The sequence below is a fragment of the Danio rerio genome, chromosome 4, assembly GCF_052040795.2.
Source record: "Danio rerio strain M-AB ecotype USA chromosome 4, GRCz13ab, whole genome shotgun sequence".
NCBI classification, from domain to species: Eukaryota; Metazoa; Chordata; class Actinopteri; order Cypriniformes; family Danionidae; genus Danio; species Danio rerio.
The window spans coordinates 1,814,004-1,825,778 of record NC_141024.2 but is presented as its reverse complement, the minus strand read 5'-3'; the positions used below and the strand labels follow the sequence as shown (position 1 = coordinate 1,825,778).

Here is an 11,775-nt window from a genome sequence, read left to right as displayed (position 1 = left end):
ATAACGTCATGCATTATACACATTTTTTACTTGCTAATGCTCATGAAGTAAGTTCAAATGTAGTATTTACTTGAGTAACGTTGCAATATAATACTCGATTTCAGACACATTTCAGTACCGTATAGAGGGGTCTGGATGCAGATCTGGTGCAGATGCAATATGAGCTGCACGCAGTGCTTTGTAATGGGCTCACCGGACCCTGCCCCTCACAGTGATGTCAGCTCCATTGAGTGCATTGTCTGACATTGCATGGCTGAGAGATAAAGGCTGCATCCAGATACAGCACCCCTGCACTTCTCAAAAAAATATGCTTAACATTACACTGTTTAGCACAGTTTTACTTATCAGTGGAATATAAATTTGGTAGAGTATAATATTTCAACTTAACTACATAAATATAATTCAATTCATCTTTATTTCTGGAGAGCTTTTACAATGTAGATTGTGTTAAAGCAGCTTCACATAGAAGATCACAGTGAACTAAAACCGTCAGTTCAGCTTTCAGTGTTTAAGTTCAGTTCAGTTTAGTTTAATTGGGAGTCCAAACACTGAAGATCCATCCATCCATCAATGTGCAGCTCAACAGGTCCCGAACTATCCAAGTGACGACAGCAGCAAGGAAAAAACTTCACCAATTGGCAAAAGTGAAGGATAAAAACCTTGAGAAAAAAAACATGCAGGCTCAGTTGGGCACGATATATAATGAATGCAATAGGTCAAACCTTCTGACTAACAACCTCGATTGTTAGCAACCTCGAAAGATATTTGCTGCTTGTTCAAATTACTTGTTTAAAATGAACACAGATTCGATTTTTAGTAAGGACTTAATTGCTTTATGCCGAATCCACTTAATTGTTAATAGTTAAATTAATCAATTTGTGTTGGGACTACTCGAATGGATTGTGTGGAACCCTGCATTTTTTACACTGTGCTTAAAGGTAGTCAAACTTTGCGTGAAAACTGAGGACTTGGCAACCCTGCCCTTGAGGCTCCACTAGGCTCCTCCTGTTTTTGTTCCATCACAAATGTTGCTAAACCACAGAATTATTTTGTACAACTTTTTTTATTTGAACTCAAATTGTTTTTAATCTTTGTTTCCAATTTACATTAATCACATTTAACTGTACAGTGTATTATTTTGCTTCTCATATGTGATGTATCCTAATGTCATTTATAGTAGATACTGCACTGTTTTTTAATCATACTATAGTAAAGTACTTCATTCATTCATTTTCCTTCGGCTTAGTCCTTTTATTCATGAGCAGAAAGTGGAAAGGACTGCCAATCTGCCCATCCAGATGCAACTAACCAGATAGCAAATAATTCTGGCCCAGATTAGGCATAAAGCTGGCACAGCAGGCATTCGTCCGGCACTGGCATACAGCACGTGGGCCAAACATGGCCCAGGTTTGGCTGTGGTGGCACCGTGTTACAGGTGGCACTCAAGACTTGGGCCAGACATCAAATGTAGTCTTTGGCCCAGATGTTTAAATGTATATGTGGGCCACGTAAGTTTGGTCTATCTTGACCCACTTTTAAAATACATTTAAATGATTTTTGAGTAAAGAAGAAATTCTGTTAATCAGGTAAACATTGCAGTCACGACACAACATATCTGGCCCAGCTCAGGCCCAGTTATGGGTTGTTAACTTGGCCCAGATATGGTCCATGTTTGCCTCTTGTATGGAAGCCAGACTTGGTCCAGTCATGTACTGTAATTCACTACGGCATGTGGGCCAAGCAAATGCTGATGCTGTGGGCCAGATCTGGACCAGAGAAATTTGGGTGTAAATTTTAATCTTTTAAATTTTATGTAACTGCTATGGGCAGCACTGTGGCGCAGTGGGTAGCACAATTGCCTCACAGCAAGAATGTCGCTGGTTCGAGCCTCGGCTGGGTCAGTTGGCATTTGTTAGTGGACTTTGCATGTTCTCCCATGTTGTTAGTGTGGATTTCCTCCGGGTGCTCCGGTTTCCCCCTCAAATCTAAAAACACAGGTCAAACTAAATTGTCCATAGGGTATGAGTGTGAATGGGCGTGTATGGATGTTTCCCAGGGATAGATTGCAGCTGGAAGGGCTCTCGCTGCGTAAAACATATGCTGGATAAGTCCAATAGTATCTGGATGCAGCCTTTATGATGCAAGCTGAGATTGCATCCCTCAGCGATGCAATGTCAGACTCAATGCACTCATGAGTGACGTCACTGTGAGGGGTAGGGTTAAAGGTGGGGTTAGGTGAACCCATTAAAAAGCATTGGATGCAGCTCAGATTGCACTGCACCAGGTCTGCAAACAGAGACCTCTTGATAAGTTGGCAGTTCATTCCGCTGTGGCGACACCTGATTAATAAAGCGACTAAGCCAAAAGGAAAATAAATGAATGAATGAATGAATCACTGCTTTGGGGATACAGCAAATTACCCAACATTTTTCTATGTTTTCCACAACGCATTTCTGTTCTGTTTGCTGTGTAATGCCAGCTGACATCAATTTTATTCTTTAATTTGTTACCCTATTTTACCACATTGTTCCACTGTAAAACTATATGATCAATAAGTCCTGACAGCATATGCTTTTAGTTCATTGTAACTAACTTAATCATGTTCTAACTTAATTTTACAAGTTATGCAAGCAGTTTTAAGTCAGTTTAACATAATATAAGTTCAATGGACAAAGTTAATTTGATTCAGCTTAAAAATGTAAAGCAATCAGCATTTTACAGTGTAGTTTTTTTACTGTTAGACATTTGTGTCCCTCTAAAAACTAAATGTTTAAGTTAAATCAAATAAACCTTTTTGAGTAATTTTAACTCATTAACCTGACACAAAACAGCTTGTTAAAGAAAATAAGTTAGAAAAATGATTACTACACTTGTTTTTTTACGCTATACTTAACATTAATATATGTTTTCATGATTTACAGATCATATTTTTTACAGTTGTTTCAGAGGTCATACAAAATATTTGCAATGTAAACACTTTTAAAATATCAGTATCAGTTGGGATGGTGTCATCATCAATGCCTGTCATATTCATAAATCATGGCTGTTGCAATGGTTTAATAGTTGAGCAGTGATCATATCAGTTTAGTCTTTAAACAGAAGGTCATTTAAACAGTGAATTCAGATGACTTTGCATTTCTGTGAGTGCACAGATCTCCCTGCCAGCTTCACTCATGTGAACACATGCTCGTGTCCTTGAGCAACATCAAACACTCATCCAGAACTGCAAGAGAGAATGCTAAAAATTACACTAAGGCTGTATCTGAAACCGCCCCTATATACCCTAAACAGTGCGCTATTTAGGAGAGCAACCATTTCTGGTGGTGTTCATAGTGGATGGCATGAAATGCACTCAATAAATCCCACAATGCATTGCAATAACGAGTCTTTTGCTGCATCTGAATCATAATATTTTTCATATATTAATTTTACTAGGTAGGCAGCATGGTGGCTCAGTAATTAGCACTGTGGCTTCACAGCAAGAACGTCACTGGATTTAGTCCCAGCTAGGCCTGTTGGCATTTCTGTGTGGAGTTTGCATGTTCTTCTCCGTGTTGGCGTGGGTTTCCTCCTGTTTCAAATATTAAAGAATTATAAATGTTTGCTAGATTTTCAGGGCGCAGTATATGTATCGATGCACCCTGATTTTCTTAATTTAATAAATATTTTGTCGTGAGAAAAGTTGGTCAATCTAGCAACAAAATTCAATAGTATCTGACTTGCATGTGCAAACTTTGTCATGCAGTCTGAGACAAGTAATCTCAGACACAATGCACTCAGTGGAGCAAGTTGTCCCAAAAAACTCAAGAATCATGTTGTTTCAGCTCATTTTAAATACAGCAAACATAACTTTTCCTGAGCTCCTGAAAATCACCAAAGAATCCATGTATGTTTGCACACACATGATGAATAAATCTAAATCTGATTATAGTGGAAATGCCTGTTGAAGTTGAGTGCAGTGCATAGTGGGATACAGTCAGTGCTGATCTCTCTGGCCAATGCACATAAGCAGATCTTCAATGCTGAATATATACACTGTAAAAATAGAAGTACAGTAGTATGTCATTCTCCACATTAGTGAGCGCAGATGTGTCTTTCAGAGGAGCTGGAGGCTCAGTGTTCAGCATACTCAACTGACTGCTGTATTTATGGATGGACAGTTACATTAGTGACTGACCCACATAGCAGAAATAGATCTGACAGAAGACTGATGCGTCTTATTGTGGATCAGAATGAGCGTAGATCAATTGATGGCTGATCCTGATCAAAATTATTCACCGCAGTACAATCGCCTCACAGCAAGATGCTCGCTGGTTTGAGTCTTGGCTGGGTCAGTTGGCATTCTGTGTTGAGTTTGCATGTTCTCACTGTGTTGGCATGGGTTTCCTCCGGGTGCTCTGGTTTTCGCCACAGTCCACAAACATGCTCTGTAGATGAAATGGGAAAGTAAATTGTCCATAGTGTAAGAGTGTGTGTGTGAATAAGTGTGTATGGGTGTTTTCCAGTGATGAGTTGCAGCTGAAAGGGCATCCGCTGCGTCAAACATATGCTGGATAAGTTGGCGGTCCATTCCACTGTGGTGACCCCTAGTTAATAAATGACTGAGCCAAAAAAATGAATGAATGAATGATGTTTAATAGAACAATATAAATAATAATATATCATTCATTCGTTCATTCATTTTCTTTTCGGCTTAGTCACTTTATTAACTAGGGGTCACCACAGTGGAATGAACCGCCTGTAATAATTTATATTATATAATAATATATAATAAATGTATTGAACTTTTTTTTATTTAAGGGATCATTCACTCGTAACCTTTTAAGTCAAGTGCTATTTTGGGGTTTCCACCTGGATTTACAGGCAAATCCACAAGCAGAGGTGTTATGCAAAGGTTTGGTATCAGTTTCAAGAAAACCCTTTCCGTAAAACATTGTTGAAAGGGATTATATGTAGATTGAAGATAATTTTATATGTTGTCTGTAATATAATAAACCCCTCCAAAAAGAGTCGAGGTTGCATTAATTAATTTGGTGGTTCCTGCACATGTCAGTAATCATAGGAAAAAGGAGAAATGTCTCGATCATAATCCATGCAAAAGTTATTCTGATGAGAGAACGGAACCACTTATGGGGGTACTGGGCCAATAAAGACCTTTAAATTTAAAGAATGCCGAAGTAAATGACGTCATGGACCTGGTACCGGGAGTTTAGGAGGATAAAAATTAGATTTTAGTAGTTTGAAATAATATAGTGTATAAGAAATAATATATAGAGAAGTAAGTCTATGTACTGCCAGTTTATGACAATGTTTTTGCAGTGTAATATACAACAATATATCATTTTTTAAATCTGTTTTGATTTGATTATTTATTTTCGAACAAAATATCATACATAAAATATCATTAACAAATAATACATTTCAACATGGTCGAATATGGAGTGGGATGAAGCACAAGCTTATCATTTTCCCACCCCATTACCTCATACATCATCCGTCTATTACTTAAACTGATTTCTTTTTTTACTTATCTCTTCTTTTTACATGAAAACATATTTAATCCTTTTGGCATCTTCTATGTTTGATTCCATTTGTACATCTATATTTTGTAACAGACCTAAAGAAAAAGAATAGAAAAAGAAAAAAAAACACAGTACTGCAAATAGCCGTTAATTACAATTTCATCACACCTTTCTCTTTTTATCTTTCTTCAATCACCTTCATTATTATATTCCTTAAATAACATATATATTTATACAACTTTATAAATTGATTAATATCTTGACATTGTTTGAGAGTCTGATCTAGACTGTTCCATAGTTTTACACCACCTACAGACATACACAAACTTTTTAAAGTTGTCTCCTCCTAAAATTTTGTTCATCTCTTAGATTATATCCCCCTTGTCTTTCTTAAAAAAACTTTTGTATGCATTTTTGAAGTATTTTATTCTTAGCTTTAAGCATAAATTGTGCTGTTTTAAATTTAACCAAATCATTGAACTTAAGTATCTTTAATTAAAAAAAAAAAAGGATTTGTCGGCTCCAAATATTTTAAATAATAAAAATGTTTTTCAAACTTTTTCAAACTTTTCAAGGTTAGAAGTTGTTGGAAGAAAGATCAAGATCCCAAGATGCAATTCAAAAGCAGAAATAAATGGAGGAAAAAACAAAAACACTAAACACAAAATATGGAAAACTGCTCATTTATGAATATTTTTTACAGTGACTTATTATTCAGGAGCAGTAGTTTGTTTGTTCTGTAAGCATTTTGTGAATGTTATATATTTGAAATCTCCTCAAATATAAAAACAATGAGACAAAAATTAGGAACAAACGTTCAGAGAGGAGGTTTAAAACAGAACATTACGTTTACAATACTGAAATAATGTTTGTTCATAACTTCGCCAGAACATTCAGAGAACATTATGAGCTGCTGCCATAGAAGTTATCTTAGAATGCAACATAATGAGGCGTTCCAGTGCTCTCTATGTTCCTCTCCCTAGTGGGTTTTATATTTCATGCTGAAGTATAATGAGCAGGGTGGACTGGGACTAAAAATCCGCCCTGGCACTGTAGCCACACCAGACCACATTCCCACACCGACACAGCCCCATCCACGGACACGCACATTCACTACTTATATTAGTGTACCGATGCTGAAATAATATAAGCAGTACCATATGTGTAATAGATATGTAAACATTTAATGTATGTGACTGGAACGAAAACAACCTGTTTATAACAGATTTATACATGCAATCATTTAAATCATTCATTTTCTTTTCGGCTTAGTCGCTTTATTATTCTGGGATCGCCACAGCGGAATGAACCGCCAACTTATCCAGCTTATATGTCATGCAGCGGATACCCAATTCACCTATAGCACGTGTTTGGACTTGCGAGGGAAACCGGGAGGAAACCCACGCGAACATGTAAGCTCCACACAGAAACACCAACTGACCCAGCCGAGGCTCGAAGCATCGACCATCTTGCAGTGAGGTGACAGTGCTAACCACTGCATTTGGCAGCGTCTGATTTTAGAGCAATCTTTTGCTCTCTCTGAGGTTTTCGGCACTGCCTTTCCTTTTTTACGGTCCATCTCTGACAATTAGCTTGTGTTGCACTTACTGTTTGTTTGAGATTCTCGCCAGAATTTGATTATGTCTGCGTAATCTCTAATTGGGTCGGCCCTTCTCGAAACCAGCCGGCCATTGCCGATTGGGCTAATGCTTAACATTTATTATTATTATTACTATTATCATCATCATCATCCTCATCATCATGATATTCACATCTTGCAAGAGATATAACCTGCCTGCATGTAAAAACAAAAACTTATAATAGAAAAATAGCATACCGGCCCACATTCAAATAATGGTCCGACCCTTTCACAGTGAAGATCCATCAATCACACACTTTATAGGGCGCATGAGTGTGTGTGATGTCAGGACACAGGTATGCACACACTCCAGCTCAACACTCTTCATTCTGCATATCCTTCCTGTACAGAAAGAAAAGAGGTCAGAGATTTGTGGGTCGTTTTGTAATGGCGCTCTTATATAATGAGTCCAGTCTTCTCCACCCTGACATTATTTACTTAAACAAACAGCAGACAAATGATTTACCATTCAGATGCTCGCATATGAAACCAGCAGACTTTGAGTAAAACCGCTCAGTTCTGCTGACTGAGAAACTTTTTATTATTATATAATCCTCCAGATGCTGCTGAGTCTTTGGTTGCAGTGCATGGGTTCTGTTTGACATTCAGAGAGTCGATTGATTTAATGAAGTCTAAACGTTCAGATGGACGTCCAGAGCTGTGTCAATGTGTTTTTTTGTTGGGTTTGTTGGTTTGTGCTCATCGTTCAGACATGTTGAGCTCATGCTGGAACTGGTCTGCAGTGTTTTGACTCCTTTCCCACTTCTCTAAAGAAACTACTGTGAGTAACGTGTCAGAAATGACAGCGGTTCTGTGCATGTACAGTTCAAGCAACATTATACATAAATGCAAAATATAGCTGCATTTATACATTGTGTACTTCTTTACATGTATGCCAGACTTTTCTGTATGATATGTCAAGCAATTTCTTATTTCTCTATACAATTTTTCCAGCTTCCTCATTAGCACCTACAATATTCTGCCGCCTATTTATTTATTTATTTATTATACTTTTTAAAAGAATTCATTCATTCATTTTCTTTTCAGCGTTAGTTATATTTATTAATTAGGGGTCGCCACATTGGAATTAACTTATCCAGCATATTTTTAAGTAGCATATGCCCTTCCAGCTGCAACCTATCACTATACACTCATACTGCACACTCACATCCATACACTCTCAATCACACACACACACACACACACACTACAGACAATTTAGCTTACCCAATTCACCTATAGCACATGTGTTTGGACTGTGGGGAAACCAAAGCACCCTGAGGAAACCAACGCCATCATGGGGAGAAGATGCAAACTCCACACATGCAAACTGGCACATCCCTGAATATTAATAGATTTAAATATGAATTATTGTATATACATACAGTGTATATAATGGCATAATAATAAAAATTGTATTTATTGATTACTTAGAAGTAAGTGTATCATAAATTCTTACATCAAATGAAGCAGAATGAAGTCAAATCATGTGCATAATAGAAAAACAACAACCAAACAATTGCAATAGTTTAAACAAAATCATAAAATAATTAATAATCAAAAGTAATCCAAATAAACAAATTGACCCCAAACATCACATGAGTGCAGTCATGTCATATAAGATATTAGAAACATTCATTCATTCATTCATTCATTCATTCATTTTCTTGTCGGCTCAGTCCCTTATTCATCAGGCGCTGTAAAAAAACACCAACTTGTCCAGCAATTTACACAGCGGATGCCCTCTCAGCTGCAACCAGTACTGGGAAACACCCATACACACTCATTCACACACACACTCATACACTCCTGCCAATTTACTGTAGTTCAATTCACCTATAGCACATGTGCTTGGACTGTGGGGGAAACTGGAGCACCCGGAGGAAACTCACACCAATATGGGGAGAACATGCAAACTCCTCACAGAAATGCCAACTGACCCAGCCGGGACTCGAACCAGCGACCTTCTTGCTGTGAGTGCTAACCACTGAGCCACCATGCTGCCATATTATAAACAAACTAAATAAATAAATAACATTTTTCTGAGAAATATCATGCATAATTAGAAAAAAAAATTAATATATACAATATATATTTTTCCACTTAAAGAGATCTGTGGTCATAAAGTGACCCCCAATATAAAGCACAATATTGGCTGCGTCATTTGACCAACAGAAACATCATGACACTCAGGCTTTTCAAATGGTTTGAGGATTGTTTGTATGTGTTTTTCCAGCTATGAAGACAGTTGTGTTGTTGAAAATATGTTGTCGTTTGCTGTGGACTGGTCTTTAGTTTGGATGTGATGCATAACTGAATACTGTGTGAGTGTTTGGGACAGCATGGAATGTGAACAGCAACATTCCCGCTGTGCAGGGGCTGATGGGACGACTGTTTCTACTGTCCACTGTAATTATTACTGGACATTCAGTCATCCAAACATCCAGCGGCAAAACCTCATTAATATTGCAGAGCGTGAGAAGCAAAGTTACCCACATGCAAATATACTATAGCAATTACTGAAGTGTTTTTGAACCAAACTATTGTAAAGTACTTGAATTGAGCTGTTGTACTACAATGCACCACATTTTACTGTTGTAAAAACTAAACTATACCACAGTATTTTTTTATTGCAGTCTGTGAGTTTATAGGTAATGCTATACAGTATATGCAGTATGTTGCTAGGATGTTTCTTATGTAACATGTTGTTAGCATAACTTATATATGTATATTTACATTAAATAGCTAACATGTTTTTACACGCTTTTAAAAAGAATTAGCATGTTGATAGCATTTTTTTTGCTTGTTTTGACATGATTAACAGTCTTTATCATTCTGTTAGCATCAATTAGCTAATTTTAGTTTGGTTAAGACTTTGCTAGGATGAATTAGCATGTTTTTAGCATATCTAAAATGTTTTACCACATGTTCCACATGTTTTTTTTAACAGGAATTAACATGCTGATGTAATGTTTCTTGTTTGTTTTAACACAACTAATATTCTTTAGCATGTTGTTAGCATCAATAAGCAAGATTTAGTATGGTTAATGGGTTGAATTGGCATCTTTTCAGCATACCTAAATATTTTACTACATAGCAAGCATGTTTCAACATGGTTTTGCAAAGAATTAGGATGTTGCTAGCATGTTTCTTGCTCGTTTTAACATGATTGACATTCTTTAACATGTTGTTAGCTGGGAGAACACATTGCTAGCTAAACTAAGCATGTTTGCAACATAACTAAAATGTTTTAGCACATGGATAGCATGTTATAAATTGTTTTAAACCTAATTCATATATTGCTAGCATGTTTCTTGCTAGATTTAACATGATGAACATTATTTAGCAAGTCGTTTGTAACATAACTAAAATGTTTTAACACATGACCAGCATGTTTTAAATTGGAATTAACATGTGGCTAGCACTTTTCTTGTTTGTTTTAACATGACTAACATTCTTTAGCATGTTATTAGCATGAATTAACAAGTTTTAGAATGGTTATCACATTGCTGGCATGTTATCCAGCGTACCTAAAATGTCTTACTACATGGCAAGCATGTTTAAACATGTTTTTAACAAGAATTGGCATGCTGCTAGCATGTTTCTTGCTTGTTTTAACATGATGAACATTATTTAGCATGTTTGTTAGCATGGTTAACACATTGCTGACATGAGTTAGTATGTTTGTAACATAACTAGAATGTTTTACCACATGGCCAGCATGTTTTAACATGTTTAAAAATTGGAATTAACCTGTTGCTAGCATGTTTCTGGCTTGTTTTAATGTGCCTAACATTCTTTAGCATGCTGTTAGCATTAAATAACAAGTTTTAATATGGTTAATATGTTGCTAGCATGTTTTCCAGCATACCTAAAATGTTTTAACACATTGCTAGCATGTTTTAAAGTATTTTAAACTTGAGCTAGCATGTTTACTAGCATGCTGTGCATAACAAGTTCATGTTTCCTGTTCTGTCAGAGCTTGATGTAGTCTTTTGAAGCCCGTAATGAGCTTCCCATGCTGATGTTCACGTGGCGTTTCTTAATGAGGTTTTGTTAATGGCAGGTCCTCTGTGACCATCAGACCAAATCAGCTCTCAGAAGCTCTCCCTAAATATGTTACATAAGCCATTATATAACCTGCATGTTGACTATAAAGACATCAACGGAGCAGAAGAATCGGACAATTATGTGAGACAAAACGTGGCTTTCAGCAACACACTTTCAGATAATCTTTAAAAATATATGATACAATATATCTGCCTCATGCTCTTCATTATGTTAGTTTCCTCTGCTGGGAACAGAAAAAACTAATTATTTAGTTAAAAGCCAGTCATTTTGCTTTATCAACAACACACAGAAAGACAGAACACATCCTGATGAGAAACACAAACTTGTTTTTGTGGCCACATGACACGATGGACATTATTTCTTCAACATATTACCATTACACTGTATAAATGACTATTTAAAGATTAATGTTTAGGCTTTGGGGCGACACAGTGGCTCAGTGGTTAACACTGTCACCTCACAGTAAGAAGGTCGCTGGTTTGAGTCCCAGCTGGGTCAGTTGGCATTTCTGTGTGGAGTTTGCATGTTCTTCCCGTGTTGGCG

General features: G+C 36.8%; 1 long non-coding RNA gene across 2 annotated transcripts; it reads right to left on the bottom strand.

The window, feature by feature from the left end:
* Positions 1-396: 396 nt before the first annotated feature.
* LOC147844585 (uncharacterized) lies at positions 397-7,761 on the bottom strand. 2 transcript variants are annotated; one of them, XR_015482377.2, is made up of 3 exons: positions 7,628-7,761; positions 7,360-7,503; positions 397-659 (listed from the first exon to the last, which is right to left on the bottom strand). It is a non-coding gene; the product is annotated as an uncharacterized LOC147844585 (long non-coding RNA). The 2 variants fall into 2 exon arrangements; XR_015482376.2 differs by lacking the exon at positions 7,628-7,761 and having other exon boundaries at positions 397-4,427; positions 7,360-7,536.
* Between the last annotated feature and the right edge of the window lie 4,014 nt (positions 7,762-11,775).